Source organism: Acomys russatus, chromosome 23 (assembly GCF_903995435.1).
Source record: "Acomys russatus chromosome 23, mAcoRus1.1, whole genome shotgun sequence".
NCBI lineage: Eukaryota > Metazoa > Chordata > Mammalia > Rodentia > Muridae > Acomys > Acomys russatus.
In genome coordinates, this window is record NC_067159.1 from 53,569,439 (window position 1) to 53,589,733 (window position 20,295).

The window sequence follows — 20,295 nt, forward strand, 5'->3', positions numbered from 1 at the left end:
ACTCAATGCAAAATAATTCAAAAAATAAATCAAAATGACGTTAATATTTATCTCCAGGGATGGGATTTGGGGAAATTCCTTCCGATGTTTTCCTACGTTTTTTTACAATGTTTATATAATATTTAGACAAAGAAAAATAGTGTAATAATTCATTTCTCTTGGACTTTCTTTCTCTTCTGATTGTGCCTGTCAGTCATGAGGACCAGCAAGCGAGGTGGTATTGAGAGGGAGGAAATGGAAGAAAGAAGAAAAGAAAGGAGGCACAACATGGGGTGGGAACACTGACCTCCACTGCAGCATCATTCTCAAAAAAGTCTATCCGAAGGATAGAGGGCTGGATGAACCAAGTGCTGTGCATCCGTACAATAGGCGATGGGCCTGAAGGCAGCACAAAGGCAGGGCATATGCGACACCATGGCTGAGCCTCGAAAACGCTTTCCTGGCTGCACTCTGGTGGGGTGAGGAGTCTCTCAGAGGCTCACGGAGAAGTCCTGGTGCCCTCTGCTCTTCCTCCTTTTGGCTGCAGGAAGGCAGAACCTCCTGTGTGACCACTTAGGTGGAGTATAAGGACTAGGCAAGTTCATGGGGACACAAAGTATCGTTGAGGTTCCCAGGGACTGGGGAGGGGAGGAAGCACAAAAGGAGGCCTAGTGCTTCATGGGCTACAGCATCTGTCCTAGGGTAATGAAGAATTTCAGAAATATGTAGCCGAGCTCACTGCTCAGTGCAGTGCATATTGATAATGCCTGTGAATTCTAAATGCAACATGATGAAATTTGCAAGTGCATTTATACATGTTATCACAATAAAAAGCCTTCCCCAAGGAGGAAAAAATGCTAAGAATTAAATAACTCTTTAGTCTTGTGGACGGAAGAGGGCTAGGACAACAGAAGGCCTGCTGCAGTGAGGAGGCACTTGTCCTCTGCCATGTGGCCTGTGTGGGAGAGCTGGCCCCAGGGACCTAATGGCGGACTTACCGTATCCATGAACTAGAACGGAAGTGAGTTCTGAGCCCATAAGCAACATGGACAGGTCACTAATTAAGAAGAAGGTGACCCTTACAAGTTGTTGTGCTGTGAAATTTCTGTCTAAGAAAGGAATATCAAGAAAGCAGTCTGCCCTTCGTGGGGGTGGCTGTCTTGAGCTGTACCATCCTTGCAAGTGGGTGGGATTGGAAAGCTGAGGCCTAGGATGCAAAGGCAAACAGGAGGCTGTGCGTGTGAGAACTTGCTCTGCCCTCACACCCACTCTGTGCACCCTCTCTAGCAATGCCCTCGAGGGAGTTACCCTGGAGGAGTGAAAGATGACTGAGAATGATTTATGAAATTTAGATTTTTCTTCAGTGGCGCGGGGGGGGGGGGGGGAGAGGGGGAGAAATGGGTGGTGTGAGAGGCAGGGAGGAAACACAGCCTCGACTGACAAGTGCCTGAGGGTTGACAGCCACCAGGAGAGAGGAGTGGTCAAGGACGCAGACATTCCAGGGTAGCAAAGCGGGACTTACTTCAACGCAAACGTTGCTACTCAGTTTCCTAGCTGCCCATCCTAGATGGAATATTATCTTCATTTTTCAAGCTATTGAACAAGTTGAACTATAGCCACCCGCACTTCATACTGGCAAACACCACACATTCAGACCTTGTCTGTCCCGCATAGACGAGCGAGCCACCGAGAAAGCTCTAAGCATCTACGCACGCTCAGGTATGAGCACTTCCAGAAGGAGTGCGTTGAAACACCAAGGGTAATTATGTCCTAGTGAGAAATTCCCGAGTGAGGCTGAGCTCTTCCTCTCCCTCCTGTCACGTCTCCAAGCACATCCACATTTAAGGTGCTGTGTGCTCTAGTTTGGCCGACAGGAATGGTTTGAGAGACCTCCTGACGAGCTTGGGCCTCCAGTAGGTTGGCATAGAAACTGAAGCTACATGGAGGAGCGCCTGGCTCCACCGCCCCTGGAGGTTTTAACGTTCAGCAGACTCATTAAGAAAGGCCCTTTAGGGGCTGGAGAGGGGGCTCAGCTGTGAATAAAATGGACTGATCTTCCAGAGAACCTGGGTTTGGTTTCCAGCACCCACATGGCATTTTACAACTCACTGTAGCTCTTGCTAGGGCACCCGCCACATACTCTGGCCTCCGTGGGCACCAGGCATACAGGTAGTGCACTGGACAGAGCCGTGCACACTTGCGATCTCAGCACTCTGCAGGTGGAGACAGGAGGACAGGAAGCTCAAGGCTAGCCTAGGCTACCTGGTGAGACTTGGTCTCTAAGAAGTAAAAGAAAGGACAAGATTGGGGTTGAGGTGAGCACCTGAGTAACGCACAGAGCCCATCTCCATAGTTACAAAGGGTCATTGACTTGCACACCAGCCAATGTTGAGGTCGTAGTTCCCTGGGGGCCTGGGGGCCTGGGGGCTCACTGTCACTGCTGCTCCTTCTAAAGTTTCCCTTTGCTCTTTGCTTCATGGGGCCCAGTCACTCGCTGATTCTTTGCCCTTTGATATTTTATTGTCAAACAGGACATCCGGTCATAGTCAAATGTAATAATAGCAAGCTACTATGACCCCTCACAGGTAATTCAGAGCTGACCCCCAAGACATTCTTACTAGCCTTTGTAGAGCCTGGCCAACCTTTCCTGACTGCATGACTGCAGAGCCTCTGCCAACAGGAAAGGAAGTGACACAGTTTCACTCTGGTCCCTATTTTTGGTCCTGTACCTAATCATAGTAACCTTACCAGTGTTGTTGTTTAAAAAGTGGGGACTCTGAAGGATCCCCCTGAAGGCCTGCTGTCGTTTGAATGTCAAATGTTCTATAGACACTTGTGCTATCTTAGGGGGTCGGTCCCTGGGGGAGGGCAGACCTTGAGGTTTATAGCCAAGCCCCATTCTCTGCCAGCTTTCTGCCTCCCAGTTCTGCTGAGGTGTGGGAGAGGGAGCCACTTGCTGCCACCTTTCCCACTGTGATGACCTACGTCCCCCAAACCATGAGCCAAAATAAACACTTCCTCTTCAGGCTTCTCTGCCAGGCGATTTGAGCACTGTGATGACACAAGGGACCACTGGCTCCCTTAAGGTAGCAGAGCTTGATGTGGCCCTGTCCCCACCGGTCTATCCAGAGTTGTTCAGTGTCTTCTCTGATGCTGAGGACACAGCTCTCACTCACAGGACACCTGATGCCAACCTTAGACCTCCTCGCTGTAGAGTTGCAAGGAAAGTCTGGTCTTCATCCATTTCTTGGGATCCGGGGTCCTATCATAACAGTACAAGCTGGGCCCCATCACCTGCCATTACTGCAGGCCCACTGGGTCAGGGTACCTGTTTCTCTGACATCCATTTCTGAATTTTAGAATTAGTAATTGTCACAAGATAAACCTACATCAAACTACACCCAGCTCTGAGGCAGGGGCACTAGGTTTGTGGTGGGCATGGCACTCGGGCTAAGAATCCCTCAGTGTGGGTATAGCTGGAGCAGTGGGCATGGGGGGGGACGATCACACAAGCCCTATAGTCCCCATTCCCTCCCTGTGTCCCAGAGCATGCGCAGACCATCACCACTTTTTTGTGCATTCCTTATTCAAAACTTGTACAAGTTGAATAAAAATTGAAATGAATGGGCTTTATGCCTTTAGATGTGGCGTGGGAGTTTCAGGTAACTCGAGGCACCTTGCATACATCTCCGAGGCAGCCTGGCGGCAATTGCAAGCTTACCAATAACTCCAAATACGGGCCCTATAATCCTGCCTTTCATTTAGATGTACAGTATGTGTTTGTTTCCAATCAAACGTCGCTGGATGAATTAAGATTCAGGCTTTCTCTTGACAAGTTTTATGTTACTTTATGGCCAATTTCCTTGTGACGCTGGAATGGAGCCTTCCCTTTCCTTAGATGTTCTTAACAAAGTTAGGTGATTTCAAAGAACGGTAATTGTTCTCTCTCGCTAAATGGGAAATGAGAGCAAGGAAAACCACTCTTTACCTTACTCTACGGTAAGATTTATTGTGCAACAAAGATCTCACCTGACAAGAATCTAATCTCCCCACCCCACTAGGGAACTGGAGCACTATAAAAGTCCCTAACTACCTTATCCCAGACCCCACAGGTTCTGCCACGGGTGGAGAGTTTAACTCCCATTGTCACCAGCATGCATTATGGTGTCTCTGCGAACAGCTTGCTTCAGCCCTAACCTTAACATTACCGTTTCTGTTTTCCTCAACTCAGCATGTGGCATTAAGATGCACAGCAGGTTCAAAATTAAAGCTGAACTGGGATCAGCTGTGCCACGCACAGTAGAGTAACATGTGGGACCATCCTGAGACTCAGCCACCATCGAGAGGCAATCCTGAATCACCAGCTTTCTGCAGTTGAGGAAGACATATTGTCTGAGCATTCTGGGTGGCAAGCCCAGAGTCTTCACACAGGCAGAAACCAGGGTTGTTTTCATCCTCCGGCTGCCAATACACTGACTTACCATAGTACTAGTTAACAGGTCCCTTCCTGGGAGCAGGAACTACTTAAATCCCACGATACCAGTGCCAGAATGATCCAGTTGAAACACACATCTGAGGTAGTCATGTCTCTGCTTCACAAGTGGTTCATAAAGCGAAGCCTGGAGCATGCTCAGTTTCCTACCCAGTCCCCCGACAGCAATGTGATATGTGTTTCTCTGCTGTTTCCGGTGGATATAAGCGTCACAGTTGGGGATTGTACTGTATTTGTCATTTGGCACCTGCTGGGCCCTACACACAGTGTGTGTACAAGGTAGGGCCCATGCAGACAGCAGACTAAGGAATGAATGCATACTGCGTAACGTCTCGTCAGGCCAGCTTAAGTCTAGAAGTTACAAGAGCTCACTATGAAGAGCCTGGACACACCCGCTTGCTTCAGCATGTGGTCTACCATTCTGGAAGGTTCCTTTGTCAGTAAGGTCTGTGTTTTCAAAAGACTCAGACACTAAGGCTGGGTATGTCAAGGCTTTCTGCCCCCATTCATCAACTTCGTCCGCTCTTATGATTAATGAGTCTATTAGCCAGATTTATCCAGATGTAATATCATCACATACAGTACAGTCGCAGCTAGACTCTCCTACCTAGCACTCACCAAGGATTTACTGAGCTTTGGTATTCATAAAACATAATATGACTAAATTATATTAAACTGGGACATGTGTGAGGAAAACAATGGAAATACTATGTGACCGAAGGTGTACACTGCTACAGAATAGCTTAGCTCTCGGTAGGGCATAATGCTAACACAGCCATGCGCGGTTATATGACATTTCCATAAACAACAAAGTACACACACAGTGGTGGTCCCACTGGGTCATATGGCCAGGACCCTGTCTTGTTTTGTATAAGTACACTCTGTGACGTGCGCAGAGCAACAGGAAGCAGGATCAGGTGCTATCTGTCTCATACTTCTCCATAGGGCAGGGGTTGGGTCTTTTCTCTCATTTCCCTTTCCCCCCATACTTACTACGTGGAAGGTGCTCGTTGTGTAAGAGATGAGATGACTGGTGTGGGCGGTCTAAGAGGAGATCTCCCTCCTCTGCATGCAGGCTTCTGAGGAAACTTCAGAGAGAAAGGCTGGGCCTGAGTCTTAGTGAGCAACTATGTCTCTGTCTGGCAAAGTACAAGAATATTTCTTTCTTAAGAAGATATATTTTTTTTTACTTCAATTATCTGCATGTGCCTGGGCATCTGTGTGTGGCCATGTGCTCCTGAGTGCAGTTTGCCCACAGAGACTGAGAGAGGGTGTCATGTCTTGTGGAGCTGGGGGTACAGTCTGCTGTGAGTTACCTGGTGTGGGTGCAGGGGACTGAACCTGAGTGCCAGATTTTAACTTCTGAGTTATTTCTTGCCCCTGGAAGGGTATTTTCTGCTGAAGGAACAGCAGGTACGTGCGAATGAGCAAGTTGGGCTCCCAGAGTGTGTGACGCAGGGGCCTGGGAGAGCTGCTGGGGCTGCTGCTGGGGCAGTAGGCCAGGCAGATCCTAAGATGTGCACACTTCATGCTCTAAGCAATGGGCAGGCACTGGAATGGAGGCCTGCAAAGGACGTAAGCCAGTCTGTAAGTAGAGAGCCAGGAACACAGTTCAGGCAGTTGAGATGTCCCATATGTGCAATTAATTTTCAGAATATGCTTCTTATAAGAAATAATTGTTTAACTCTGCACTCCAGACTGAAAATGCTCCGCATCTGTGTGGTTCTCAGGCACTGCGGAGAGCTCCATAGCCACAAAGAGAAAATAATAATAATGATGAAGTTTGCTTTTTTCATGCAGAGCTACGAAAACTGTCAAGGTTAATTTTCTCCCTTGTAGTTTTTAAAAGGTTTCTTTTCTGCCTGGAGTAATTCAGAGTAGGTGTTCCATCTCAGAGGTTAGGGGAGGCCATGGGACTTGCAGAGTGACTGCCCTTCAAACTCTTGGCTGGCTGGGCCTCTAGATGAGGCCCTCTTCCCTCCTGGGGAGAAGGTAATGTCACTAAGTGAGTGGTCAGGCTGTAGTGTTTTCTGCAGGCAATTAAACACGACTCTCCCTTGGGCTTCATTACTTTGTGTGCTAGCTAGTTTTCGTCAACTAGACACAAACCTAGACAAATCTGGGGAGAAAAAAACCTCAACTGATAAAATGGCCCTCAACATCTTGGCCTGATATCTTCCTCATTAGTAATTGATATGGGAGGCCCCAGACCACCGTGGGCAGTGCCACCCCTGGGTGGGAGGCCCCAGACCACTGTGGGCAGTGCCACCTCCAGGTGGGCGGCCCCAGACCACTGTGAGAAGTGCCATCCCTGGGTGGGAGGCCCCAGACCACTGTGGGCAGTGCCATCTCTTGGTGGGCAGCCCCAGACCACTGTGGACAGTGCCACCTCCAGGTGGGAGGCCCCAGACCACTGTGGGCAGTGCCATCACTTGGTGGGCAGCCCCAGACCACTATGGACAGTGCCACCTCCAGGTGAGAGGCCCCAGACCACTGTGGGCAGTGCCATCTCTGGGTGGGAGGCCCCAGCCCACTGTGGGCAGTGCCACTTCCAGGTAGGAGGCCTCAGACTACCATGGGCAGTGCCATCCCTGGGCGGGAGGCTCCAGACCATCATGGGCAGTGCCATCCCTGGGCGGGTGTCCTGGGCTTGTGTAAGAAAGCAATGCAAGCAGTGGGTCCTGGAGAGTGAGCCAGTGAGCATCCCTCTAGTTTTCCCTTTTGCTCCTGCTTGCAGACCTAACCTGACTTCCCTCAGGAGCTCCCTATTATCAGGGCTCTGTAAGCCAAACTAGCCCTTTCCGCCCAGCTGTTTCTTGTCAGTCAGGAAGCCAACTTGGACAGAACTTTCTATTAATGCATGTGGCAGACCAAACCATGACACTTTGGGGATGGTTGTGGAAATGCTGATAAGTTTAGGCTGGAAAAGACAGTGCGTGTTCAGAGGTTAATGGGCTACTGTTCTGTTGGAGCGTGACCGATGAACGCGTTGAGAGAAATAGAGGTGATGGAGGTCTGGCTTGTGAAGTTTCAGAATGAAGCAATGTCCATCAATCATGGCTCTGTGTGTGTCTGTGTGCGTGTGTCTGTGTGCCTGTGTGTATGCATGTATGTGTGTGTGTGCCTGTGTATGTGTCTGTGTGTGTGTCTGCCTGTGTTTGTATATATGTGTGCATGTGATGTACATGAGTGTGGGCATATGTATGTGTGATGGGTGTGTATGTGTGATGGGTGTGTATGTGTGATGGGTGTGTATGAGTGTGTGATGTGTGTGTGTGTGTGTGTATGAGTGTGAGCATATGTATAGCACAGTGCATATAGGAAGTCAGAGATCAGCTTTCAGGGATCGGTCTCCACCTTTCTACCTTGTTTTGGCGGCAGGGTCTCCCTTCTGCTTTTGTGTCTGCTTATGTCCAGCAGGCTGCCTGGTGGTCCCAGGACCTTCTGGGTACTTCTTGTGCCTCCTCCCCCATTTCTCGCAGGGCTGTGGGGATTACAGATGCATGCTGTAGGGTTTTATGTGAGCCTAGGGGATCCCCTCCAGGTTCTCAGATGTGTGCAGTAGTAAGCATCTATCTCTGCAGCTTGTCTCAGTGACATTTCACAGGAAAATTTACCCTGAGTTGCAAATTGTTCCAGTTACATTGGTGCTGTGTGTCCTGTGCCCCCTTAGTCACGGCAAACCCAGCCATTGGTGGAAGACCCTTTCAAGTGTGTGGAGGCGGACTCTCATATTCATTTCAGGATAATGAGATGTTTAAATATTTATTTCTTTCCAATAACTGGGTAGGCCTAGGCTCTTCGTTTTAATAAATTCTGTCCAAATAATGGTGAGTCACTGCTTAGAAGATATTGGCCCCGAATCCCCTCCTGATAATGAAACACACCAGGCTCACATTTTATCCCCAGCTGCCACTAAATGTGACCTTGGGCAAATCACACAACTACTTAGGAATGCCTTTTGATAATTTTTTTTTTCTAAAGTTGCCTGTGTAACTCAAAAATTCTGCATATGTCTTAAGAGACCTGATTAGTATGATAGAAGTGAATTAAATACATAGGCACTAAATGTGGCAGGAGAAATTGGTACTTATGGCATGAAGACTGTACTGCTCAGTAACTCCAGTGTCCAGACACTCTTGTCACAGGCTCATTTTAGAAGAAATTAAAATTATTTATATACTCAATATTCACTTGACAAATATTTATTGAAGACTCAGGCATTATGTTAAAACCTAGAACTATAACGACACACATGAAGAAAATGCTCCAGTCTCTGCAAGCCAGCTGCCTAGGCAGACAATTTTAGGCAAGGAATAATAACAAATAAGAATAAACATTTCCGGAGAGATCCAAGATGGCGGCGAGCAGTGTGGACCGCGTTTGGAGGCTCCAGTGAACAATTCAGGGAATTGCACAGATTTCTGAGCCAGGAACACCGTGGTCCGAACATCACGGCAGCAGGAGTGCTCCACGGTTCGGAGGGACCAGGGTGCGGAGGACCTGCGTGCCCCTGCACACGGGAGGAGCGTGGTTTTTCTCTGATCGGAGCGGCAGCGGTAGAGGCGGCAGCACCAGCGGCACCAGCAGCGGCGGCTGAGGTTTGCAGCTCATAGCCTTCCGGTGGAGGCGATTGGTGTGGTGGCTGGTGGGAATTGCTGCGGGAGAGGGGACTCGGGGCAGGATTTGGGTCGCGTGGAGCCTTTGGACCCAGATTGGACTCGGCGGACAGTTCGGCCCCAGAGTCCCGGGTATTGGCCCGGCCCAGCAAACAATTCTGCCTGAGGCACTAACTCAGCGTGGCCATAGCTCCCCTGCTGTGGCGCAGGCTTAGTTGAGCACGCTGCTCCACACTAGGCACTACCTCAGCTCAGCGGCAGCTCCCCTGCGGTGACACAGTCTGGGCGGAGCACTTGGTTTCACCACAGGCGCTAACTCAGAGCAGCCGCAGTTCTCCTGCTGTGGCGCAGGCTTGGTGACGTGCTCGGTTCCATCCTAGGCACCACCTCAGCTCAGCGGCAGCTCCCCTGCGGGGACACAGTCCGGGCGGAGCACTTGTCCCACCACTGGCGCTAACTCAGAGCAGCCGCAGTTCTCCTGCTGTGGCGCAGGCTTGGTGACGTGCTCGGTTCCATCCTAGGCACCACCTCAGCTCAGCGGCAGCTCCCCTGCGGGGACACAGTGCGGGCGGAGCACTTGTTCCACCACTGGCGCTAACTCAGAGCAGCCGCAGTTCTCCTGCTGTGGCGCAGGCTTGGTGACGTGCTCGGTTCCATCCTAGGCACCACCTCAGCTCAGCGGCAGCTCCCCTACGGGGACACAGTGCGGGCGGAGCACTTGTTCCACCACTGGCGCTAACTCAGAGCAGCCGCAGTTCTCCTGCTGTGGCACAGGCTGGACAGAGCTCTCGGTTCCACCAGCTCTAAGACTCTGGTTGGACACAGTGTACAGTTTGAATCCAGAATTCCTGGCTGAGATTGGTGGTCAGTTCGGGCCCTGAGTCAATAACTGACCACAGCACGCACTTTGGGCCAAAAGGCCCTAGTGGAGCTTGGTGCGTAGTCCCAGCCCAAAAATTCTGGCTGGGCCCTGTGTGCATTTTGGGCCCAAAATCCCTAGCTGAGCTTGGCAGACGGTTCTGGCCCTGAGAATCTAGCTGAGTTCTGCCCGTGGTTCGGTCCCAGTGCGCCTGGCTGGACTTGGCAGGGAACACAGAAGGCTGTGGATACCTTGGCCTGACCCAACGCTCATTCAGAGACCCAGAACAATTGCAGGATCCACAGCAGAGAGGGACTGAGGATCACTGGCTGTGAGAGACCAGAACAACAGGGCTAACCTCCTAACATCCACACCAGTGAAGCTTTGAGCTCGCAGCCTAGGGAAATCGTAAGAAATCAAGTGAATCTATCGTCAGACACCCTCCATTCAACTCTGGAAGCTACCCAACAAAAACAAAGACGGCAAGATGTCTAAAGGACAACGAAAAAGCATACGCAAAAAACCCCAAAACAACATGGCGTCTCCAGTTTCCAGCTATCCCAAAGAAAACCACCCAGAGAACTCAAATACAACGGAAATACAAGAAAATGACCTCAAATCCTTAGTAATGAGGATGATAATGGAGGAAACAAATAAAATTCGTAATCAAATGCAGGAAGACGCAGACAAACAGGTGAGAGACATAAAAGAAGCACATAGAGTGGAACTGGAAAAATTGCAGGAAAATGCAAACAACCAGATGAAAGAAATAACTAAAACGGTTCAAGCTCTGAAGACCTATAAAGAGGCAATGGAAGAAACTCAGGAATATACAAAAAATCAGATGAAAGAAATCAAAAAATCAGTTCAAGATCTGAAAATGAAAATGGATTCAATGATAAACACACAGACAGAAGAAAAACGAGAACGTGAGACCTCAGAGAAGAAGGCGAGCAACACAGAGGTGAGCTTTTCTAACAGAATCCAAGAGATGGAAGAACGAATCTCAGGGCTAGAAGATACAATCACAGATATTGAATCAACCATTAAAGAAAATGCCAAATCTGGAAAACTCCTGACACAAAACATCCAAGAAATTAAGGACACCATGAAAAGAAGAAATTTGCGGATAATAGGCATTGAAGAAAGAGAAGACATCAGACTCCAGGGCCCAGAAACTATTCTCAACAAAATCATAGAAGAAAATTTCCCCAATCTAAAGAAAGAGATGCCTATAAACATACAAGAGGCCTACAGAACACCAAATAGAATTGACCAGAAAAGAAAAACTGCCCGCCACATAATAATCAAAACACAAAACATGCAGAACAAAGAAAAAATATTAAAAGCTGCAAGGGAAAAGGGCCAAATAACATTTAATGGTAAACCTATCAGAATTACACCTGACTTCTCAGCAGAGACCATAAAAGCCAGAAGGGCCTGGACAGAGATCCTGCAAACCCTAAGAGAACACAGATGCCAGGCCAGACTACTTTACCCAGCAAAATTATCAATAACCATTGATGGAGAAAACAAAATATTCCATGACAAAAACAAATTCAAACAGTACCTATCCACAAATCCAGCTTTACAGAAGGTACTAGAAGGAAAACTCCATCCCAAAGGGTCAAGCTACAACCAAAACTACCCAGGAAATAGATAACTATCCCATGGCAAAAACACAACTACACAAACGCTCGACTGGAAACAACATCAAAATTAAGACTCTTAACAGTCACTGGTCATTAATATCTCTCAACATCAATGGCCTCAATTCTCCAATAAAAGACACAGACTAACCGAATGGGTACATAAACAAGACCCAACATTCTTCTGCATCCAAGAAACACATCTCACCCATAATGAAAGGCATTACCTCAGGGTAAAAGGTTGGAAAAAAATATTCCAAGCAAATGGTCACAAGAAGCAAGCAGGTGTAGCCATTTTAGTATCGAACAAAATAGACTTTCAACCAAAATTAATCAAAAGGGATGAGGAAGGACACTTCATACTCATCAAAGGTAAAGTCAACCAAGATGACATCACAATTCTGAACATCTATGCTCCCAATACAAGGGCACCCACATTTGTAAAAGATCTCCTAAAAAAGCTTAAACCACACATCGATCCCCACACAATAATAGTGGGAGACTTCAACACCCCACTCTCACTGAAGGATAAGTCATTGAAACAGAAACTAAGCCGAGAAATAACATCATTAACCAATGCCATGGGTCAAATGGATCTAACAGATATCTATAGAACCTTTCACCCAAACAAGAAAGAATACACCTTCTTCTCTGCACCCCATGGAACCTTCTCCAAAATTGATCACATCGTAGGTCACAAAGCAAGCCTCAACAGATACAAGAGGATTGAAATAATACCTTGTATCCTATCAGATCACCATGCTCTTAGGCTGCAATTCAACAACAACAGAAATAACAAAAAGCCTACACGTTTGTGGAAACTAAACAACTCTCTGCTAAATGACACCTGGGTCAGGGAAGAAATAAAGAAAGAAATCAAGGAGTTTCTGAAATTCAATGAAAATGAAGAAACAACATACCCAAATTTGTGGGATACATTGAAAGCAGTGCTAAGAGGAAAATTCATAGCACTAAGTGCCTTTAAAAAGAAATTGGAAACATCGCACATAAGCATCTTAACAACACAACTGGAAGCCCTAGAAAAAAAAGAAGCAGAAACACCCAAGAGGAGTAGACGCCTGGAAATTATCAAACTCAGGGCTGAAATTAACAAATTAGAAACTAAGAAAACAGTCCAAAGAATCAACAAACCAAAAGCTGGTTCTTTGAGAAAATCAACAAGATAGACAGACCATTAGCCAAACTAACTAAAAGGCAGAGAGACAGTATTGAAATGAACAAAATCAGAAATGAAAAGGGAGAGATAACAACAGACACTGAAGAAATTCAAAGAATCATAAGATCCTACTTTGAAGGCATATACGCCACAAAATTTGAAAATCTAAGGGAAATGGATGATTTTCTTGATCAAGTTCACTTGCCAAAGTTGAGTGAAGAACAGATAAACAAGTTAAATAGTCCCATTTCCCCTACAGAAATAGAAGCAATCATCGATGGTCTCCCAACCAAAAAAGCCCAGGGCCAGATGGTTTCAGTGCAGAATTCTACCAGACCTTTAAGGGCGAGCTAATACCGATACTCTTCAAGCTACTCCAAAAGATAGAAATGGATGGAAAATTACCAACTTCATTTTATGAGGCCATAGTCTCATTGATACCTAAACCTCACAAAGACTCAACAAAGAAAGAGAATTTCAGACCAATTTCTCTTATGAACATAGATGCAAAAATACTAAATAAAATACTTGCAAAACGAATACAGGAGCACATCAAAGACATCATTCATCATGACCAAGTAGGCTTCATTCCAGGCATGCAGGGATGGTTTAATATACGGAAATCCATCAATGTAATCCATCATATAAACAAACTGAAAATAAAAAACCACATGATCATCTATCTCTTTAGATGCAGAGAACACATTTGATAAAATCCAACACCCATTCATGTTTAAAGTTTTAGAGAGATCGGGGATACAAGGCACTTTCCTCAACATAATAAAGGCTATATACAGCAAGCCAATAGCCAAAATCAAAGTAAATGGTGAGATACTCAAGGAAATTCCTCTCAAATCGGGAACAAGGCAAGGCTGCCCACTCTCTCCATATCTCTTCAATATAGTACTCGAAGTTCTAGCCAGAGCAATAAGACAACAAAAGGAGATCAAGGGTATCCAAATGGGAAAGGAGGAAGTCAAATTATCCCTCTTTGCAGATGATATGATAGTGTACATAAGTGACCCTCAAAACTCCACCAGAGAACTCCTAAAGCTGATAAACACCTTCAGCAAATTGGCTGGATACAAAATTAACTCAAAAAAGTCTGTAGCCTTCCTATACACAAATGACAAGCTTGCAGAGGAAGAAATTAGGAAAACCACACCCTTCACATTAGCCACAAGCAATATAAAATATCTAGGAGTTACCCTAACTAAGCAAGTGAAGGACTTGTATGAAAAAAATTTCAAAACTCTGAAGAAAGAGATTGAAGATGACCTGAGAAGATGGCGTGATCTTCCTTGCTCATGGATCGGGAGAATTAACATAGTAAAAATGGCCATCCTACCAAAAGCAATCTACAGATTCAATGCAATCCCTATCAAAATAACTACACAATTTTTTAAAGACATTGAAAGTTCAATTCTGAACTTCATATGGAAAAACAAAAACCCAGAATAGCTAAAAACAATCTTGTACAATAAAAGGTGCTCCGGAGGAATCTCCATACCTGATCTCAAACTGTACTATAAAGCAATAGTACTTAAAACAGCATGGTACTGGCACAGCAACAGGCTGGTTGATCAGTGGAATCGAATCGAAGATCCAGATATGAATCCACACACATATGGTCACTTGATTTTTGACAAAGAAGCCAAATCCATTCAATGGAAAAAGGATAGCATCTTCAACAAATGGTGCTGGTCTAACTGGAGGTCTATGTGTAAAAAAATGAAACTGGACCCATATTTGTCACCTTGCACAAAACTCAAATCCAAGTGGATTAAAGACCTCAACATAAAACCAGAGACACTAACTCACTTAGAAGAAAAAGTGGGAAAGAGCCTGGAACATATTGGCACAGGAGACAACTTCCTGAACAGAACACCAACGGCCCAGGCCTTAATGTCAACCATTAATAAATGGGACCTCTTGAGGCTGAGAAGCTTCTGTAAGGCAGGAGACACTGTCAAGAGAACAAAGCGACAGCCTACAGACTGGGAAAAAATCTTCACCAACCCTACATCTGACAAAGGTCTAATATCCAAAATATATAAAGAACTCAAGAAATTAAACACCACCAAACCGAATAACCCAATTGAGAAATGGGGCTTGGAACTAAACAGAGAATTCTCAACAGAGGAGTATCAAATGGCTGAGAAACACTTAAAGAAATGCTCAACCTCCTTAGTCATCAGGGAAATGCAAATCAAAACAACTCTGAGATTCCATCTTACACCCATCAGAATGGCTAAGATCAAAAATTCAAGTGACACCACATGCTGGCGAGGATGTGGGGAGAGAGGAACACTCCTTCATTGCTGGTGGGAATGCAAACTAGTACAGCCACTTTGGAAATCTATCTGGTGCTATCTCAGAAAAATGGGAATAGGGCTTCCTCAAGACCCAGCTATTCCACTCCTTGGAATATACCCAGAAGATGCTCCAGCACACAACAAGAAAATTTGCTCAACCATGTTCATAGCAGCCTTATTCATAATAGCCAGAACATGGAAACAGCCTAAGTGTCCCTCAGTAGAAGAGTGGATAAAGAAACTGTGGTACATATACACTATGGAATACTACTCAGCTATTAAAAACAAGGAATTCCCGAATTAGTGGATAAATGGATTGAGCTAGAAATGATCATAATGAGTGAGTTAACCCAGAAGCAGAAAGAATCAAATGGTATATACTCACTTATATCTGCATACTAGCCCAAGGGGCATGTCCCACCAAAGCCTCCACTTACCAGGAAACTGGGACAGAGGGGAAGGCATCCTATTGGGACTCTAAATGAGAGACGCATGGGAGAACAGCAAAATAAAAGGATCCAGAGGGTCCTAGAAATCTACAAGTAGAACAATATGATAGGCAGATTTGGGCCCAGGGGTCCCGCTCAAACTAAGGCACCAGCCAAGGACAATACAGGAGGTAAACTTTAAACCCCTTCCCAGATCTAGCCAATGGTCAGAATATTCTCCACAGTTGAGTGGAGAGTGTGATACGACTTTCTCACATACTCTGGTGCCTCACATTTGACCATGTCCCCTGGAGGGGGAGACCTGGTGGCACTCAGAGGAAGGACAGCAAGTAGCCAAGAAGAGACTTGATACCCTATGAGAATATATAGGGGGACGTAATCCCCCTCAGGAACAGTCATAGGGGAGGGGAATAATGGGAAAATGGGGGGGGGGAGGAATGGGAGGATACAAGGGATGGGATAAACATTGAGATGTAACAAGAATAAATTAATAAAAAAAAAAAAAAAAAAAAAAAAAAAAAAAGAATAAACATTTCCAATGGATCCCAGCTGTGAAGACAAAATATACAGCCCAGATCTAACATGGGCTCCATGGCAGGGAAGCATGCCTAAGGTAGGAACACACATCCTGTAATTTTAATCTGGGACGTTATATTGATTGCAACACAAAGCAAAAATGTTTTAGTCCTATGCCAGCCTAACCAGTTAAGACAGAAGAAGCATGTGAAGAGAAGTGAACACAGTGCATAAATGACCATACTGCCCACATTTTATCAATAGCCTGGTTGTAAGTCCACAGACTTTCAAATGAATTGTGTTCTGGCCTCAAGTTCAAATGTGGAGGCAACACTACCCTTTAAGAGACTCACTCATTTTCTCCCTACACGTGCGGACATCCACAGACGCTGGAAGAGTGCACAGCGTGGAAGCTTGTTGACTAGCTCCTGTCTCGTCTTTAGTCTCCCTCCTCGTCCACGTTTGCGGGACATGCATTACACCTGCTGCTGCCTGGCCCCACGGGGGAGTGTTCCCATGACAAACCTGACTGCTGCCCAGTGTCGCCTGCTGGCCACGCTCAGCAAATGGAAGGCTTAGGGTTTGGCATAAGGGGTGACGCTTACATGCACAGAGGCAGCAAAGGTACTCAGGGTTCTGTCTTGCCAAAGGAGAATTACAAAGACATTTAACATCTTGAGTGTAAAAAAAAAAATCAATCCTGTTGGCTATTGTTTTCATACCCATGCTGTTTGCTGATGAGTTATCAGACCACGTACCCACCCCAATCCACAGATGGGATTAAGTAACAGAATGATGTTTCAAGGATTTATAGTCTTAGCTGTAACAGCGACATTTAGTTTCTCATTGGAGCAAAGAGTACAGGAGCCACCCTTGGTCCTTGGTCAGCGGTCCTTGGCTATCGCCTGCCCTCGCATTGTCCCTCAGCCCCGGCTTTATTATTTAACTGTTCTCTCTCCATTGCCTGCCCTCTCTGGGAGATCAAAGGCCCTTTGAGGGCAGAGACTGGGTTGCTCCTTCTAGGTGCCCAGTTCTGGAGCCATTAGGCCTTCATGGAGCATTTGCTAGTGGATGCAGTTAGCTCCAACCCTTCAGAATTAGCCGGCTACAGGACAAGTCCTGGTGATGCTTGGTCCTTCAAACAGCAATCCCCCAACTTTGATATGTGCAAGAGCCACAAGGAACCTTGCTCCCAACGAGGGTCATGTTTTGAAACTTACTCTCTGCCCCCCTTTCTATGAATATACTTACAATTGTTTGCTTTCAAAACACATTTAGTTAAACAAGACCTCCCAGGGCCTTGGGAACACACTGATGTTTTCTATGGGGAAAGAACTGAGGTAGGGTGCAACTCTCAGCTCTGCCCCACTTCCCCATTTCTTCCAACGCACTCGCTAGTGCCAGGCTTGGCTCCATCTGGCTCCTGGAGCTGCATTGTCTGAGACATACAAAGAGTTCATTGCCACCACACTAGAGTCCAGTTAGAGGGCAGGAGATAGATTAGAGCTTATTGTAGATATTACGAGATACGAGGAAAGATTACGCTAATGTGACAGAGCATGGCTGCTGGTGCACGACAAAGCGTGGCTCATTAGGACATGGCGTGTAATCTGAGGGCTCAGTGACAAGAAGCCTTTGGGGATGGTTCCCATGGAAAAGAGGGTAGGGCCTGAAGTAAGTAACTTCAGGGGAGAAGGCTAAAGTCCCTCCTGAAAGATATTAAATTAGAGGGGTACCTCCAGGGAAAAGTTCCTACCTGTCACAGCAGTGCGGGAGTGGGGCAGCATTTTAATTATTGTAATATAAGCATTTCTCCTGCTAAAAGTAGCCACATTGTGAAAACTTTTAAATATTAAAATATTTATTCTCTCTCTCTCTCTCTCTCTCTCTCTCTCTCTCTGTGTGTGTGTGTGTGTGAGAGAGAGAGAGAGAGAGAGAGAGAGAGAGAGAGAGAGAGAGAGGGAGAAAGATAGTTACACAATGTAGTTTATAAGATAAAGATAAACTGAGAATTGATGAAGCCAGGCATGGCCTGGGTGATGATGGGGCAGGTGGCTCATGTGTAGAGGGCAGAGGACAGTTTGTGGGAGTCAGCTCTCTCCTTTCACCACATGAGACCTGAGGATGGAACTCAGGTCATGTCAGCACGTGTCTTTACCTGCTGAGCCGTCAGCACCCACCATTGAAACTCGTTACTCTGAGAGGCTGCTTGGCCTCCTGACTCCGCTTGCTCTTTAATTTCATCAGTGTCAGCCGACTCCGTGCGCCAATACCTGAACACTGAAAATTAACTCACTTTGAGTTTTCTGGACACTGAAATGGTTCATCACTGATTGGATTACTCAATTGTCATCAAACACACTTAATAAATGGTGTCAACTTGTCACTAAGACTTTATAGACTTCCTAAAGAGGGATTCCTCACCCACAGTGTAGAAATAAGTTATGTGACGTCCTTTTCTCTGCATACTTTACAGTTGGTGAACTGACTTGTCCATCTTTCCAAGGAATATCTACATATTAACAGTGACAGCATGATCACCAAGGAGTGTCACATAACCCAGTGCCCAGGAAAGAAAGAACAGGAACCAACAGGCCATTGGCAAGTGCAGCTCCATCCTGGAGGCTGCCTGTGAAACAGGAGATAGCTGCCCTCTCTGGGCTCTCACTCACTGTCTGTGCCTTAGCCTCTGCAGGAAAGGGCAGTCTCAATCCCTGTCACTCACTGTCCGACCCTTAGCCTCTGCAGGAAAGGGCAGGCTGGGTGACAGGTGGGCCGTCTGTGATAAGGGCCTGTGCCCTGGAAATGGGAATCCGTTCAGCTATAATTCACAAGGTCTACCAGATGAAAATGACTTTATCTACCTAGAAAGATCTGGACTAGAAGCCGAATTGAGTCCTCTGTCTCCTTTCTCAGTGCTGGAAGACTCGGGTCTTTCCTCTGGCAGCTGCTTGATTGAATTCTGAGAGAGACAGAGAGAGGGTGTGGGAGGGAGGGAGGGATGAAAAAGAGGAGGAGGGGGAGGGAGGAAGGGACACAGGGATACATGTGTGTATGTTTTACTATACATCTGTGTGTCTCTGTGTGGTTTGTTGGTTGTGTCACACTAGAATACTAAATAAGGACATTGCCCTAGGATATGGAAATTGGTTTCTTCTCTTGTACCTGGCCAGTCTGGGCTGGCTGTTACAGGGGCAGCTGTGGTGAATGCCCAACAAGGTGGCCATGAACAACTGAGTGGTCTTCTTATACTCACGCCAGGATTGCAATTCTTATCATATTGTCTGTGAATGAGGGAGCAGGGCCTATGATGAGGCAGACAGATATTTTAAGCTTAGCAGGCACCGGCTCCACTTAGCCTAACATTTAACAAAAGCACACAATGATTTAATCTCAACAGCAATTTAGTCCGCAGTCACTGGCACCAAGAATCAGTGCAGATGGCCTGTAATTTGTAAAATTCAGGGGCTGGGGATTAGGGCCACCTGTTGAATTTAATCTTGGAGTTACAATGTTAATTCCATCCTGTAGCTGGAGGTAAACACTACAGATTCATCAGCCTTGGGGCCTCTGCTGTGCAGATGTTGAACGGTTTTCTACCTCGTGTCTGTGACTCTCTCCAGGCTTTGAGAATCAATGGTAATTCTGACATTTGTAAGGCTTTGTGGTCACCTCACTAACATATCTGTAATTTTTTTCGGAGGCCTGACTTGAGAGCGAAGAAATAGCAAAGTGGCCGGCTGTTGTGTGGCAGTATGGTGAGGGTGGCGAGAGCTTTCGGGCCCACTCCCTTCTGTGTCAACTGGAAACAAGGTTTCCTTTCGTAGCATCCTATCACATGATTTCAAGCCTTGCCTGATGGAGACTGTGGAAGAGCTCAAGCAAAACTGAACCCAACCACAGGTTCTCCGTGTTTGTAGAGGACATGCCTGTCAGGTGGCCACGGGGAATGGGAGCTCTGTGCACTTGCAGGCCACAGCCACGGGAGCAGTAAAGAGGCTTACTAAAGGCCCCTTGAGCAGGTTTGCACTAGCTCCTTGGGACTCAGGGACATGACCCATAGCGTCTGGGGCTGGCACTTGTTGCTTTGCTTTCTGTCATTTATATTTACAACCTTGGAGTGGAACCTGTGAGGTGATTTCCTTCCTTCCTTCTTTCCTTCCTCCCTCTCTTTCTTCCATCCTTTCTTCTTTCCTTACTTTTTTCTTTCTTCCTTCTGCTCTTTCTTCCTTCCCCTTCC

The 20,295-nt window shown here is 46.5% G+C and overlaps 1 protein-coding gene across 2 annotated transcripts in view; it reads right to left on the minus strand.

Annotated features, from left to right (window-relative positions):
• St6galnac5 (ST6 N-acetylgalactosaminide alpha-2,6-sialyltransferase 5) overlaps positions 1-20,295 on the minus strand; it is a 145,141-nt gene that overhangs the window by 122,007 nt on the left and 2,839 nt on the right. The window lies entirely within an intron of this gene.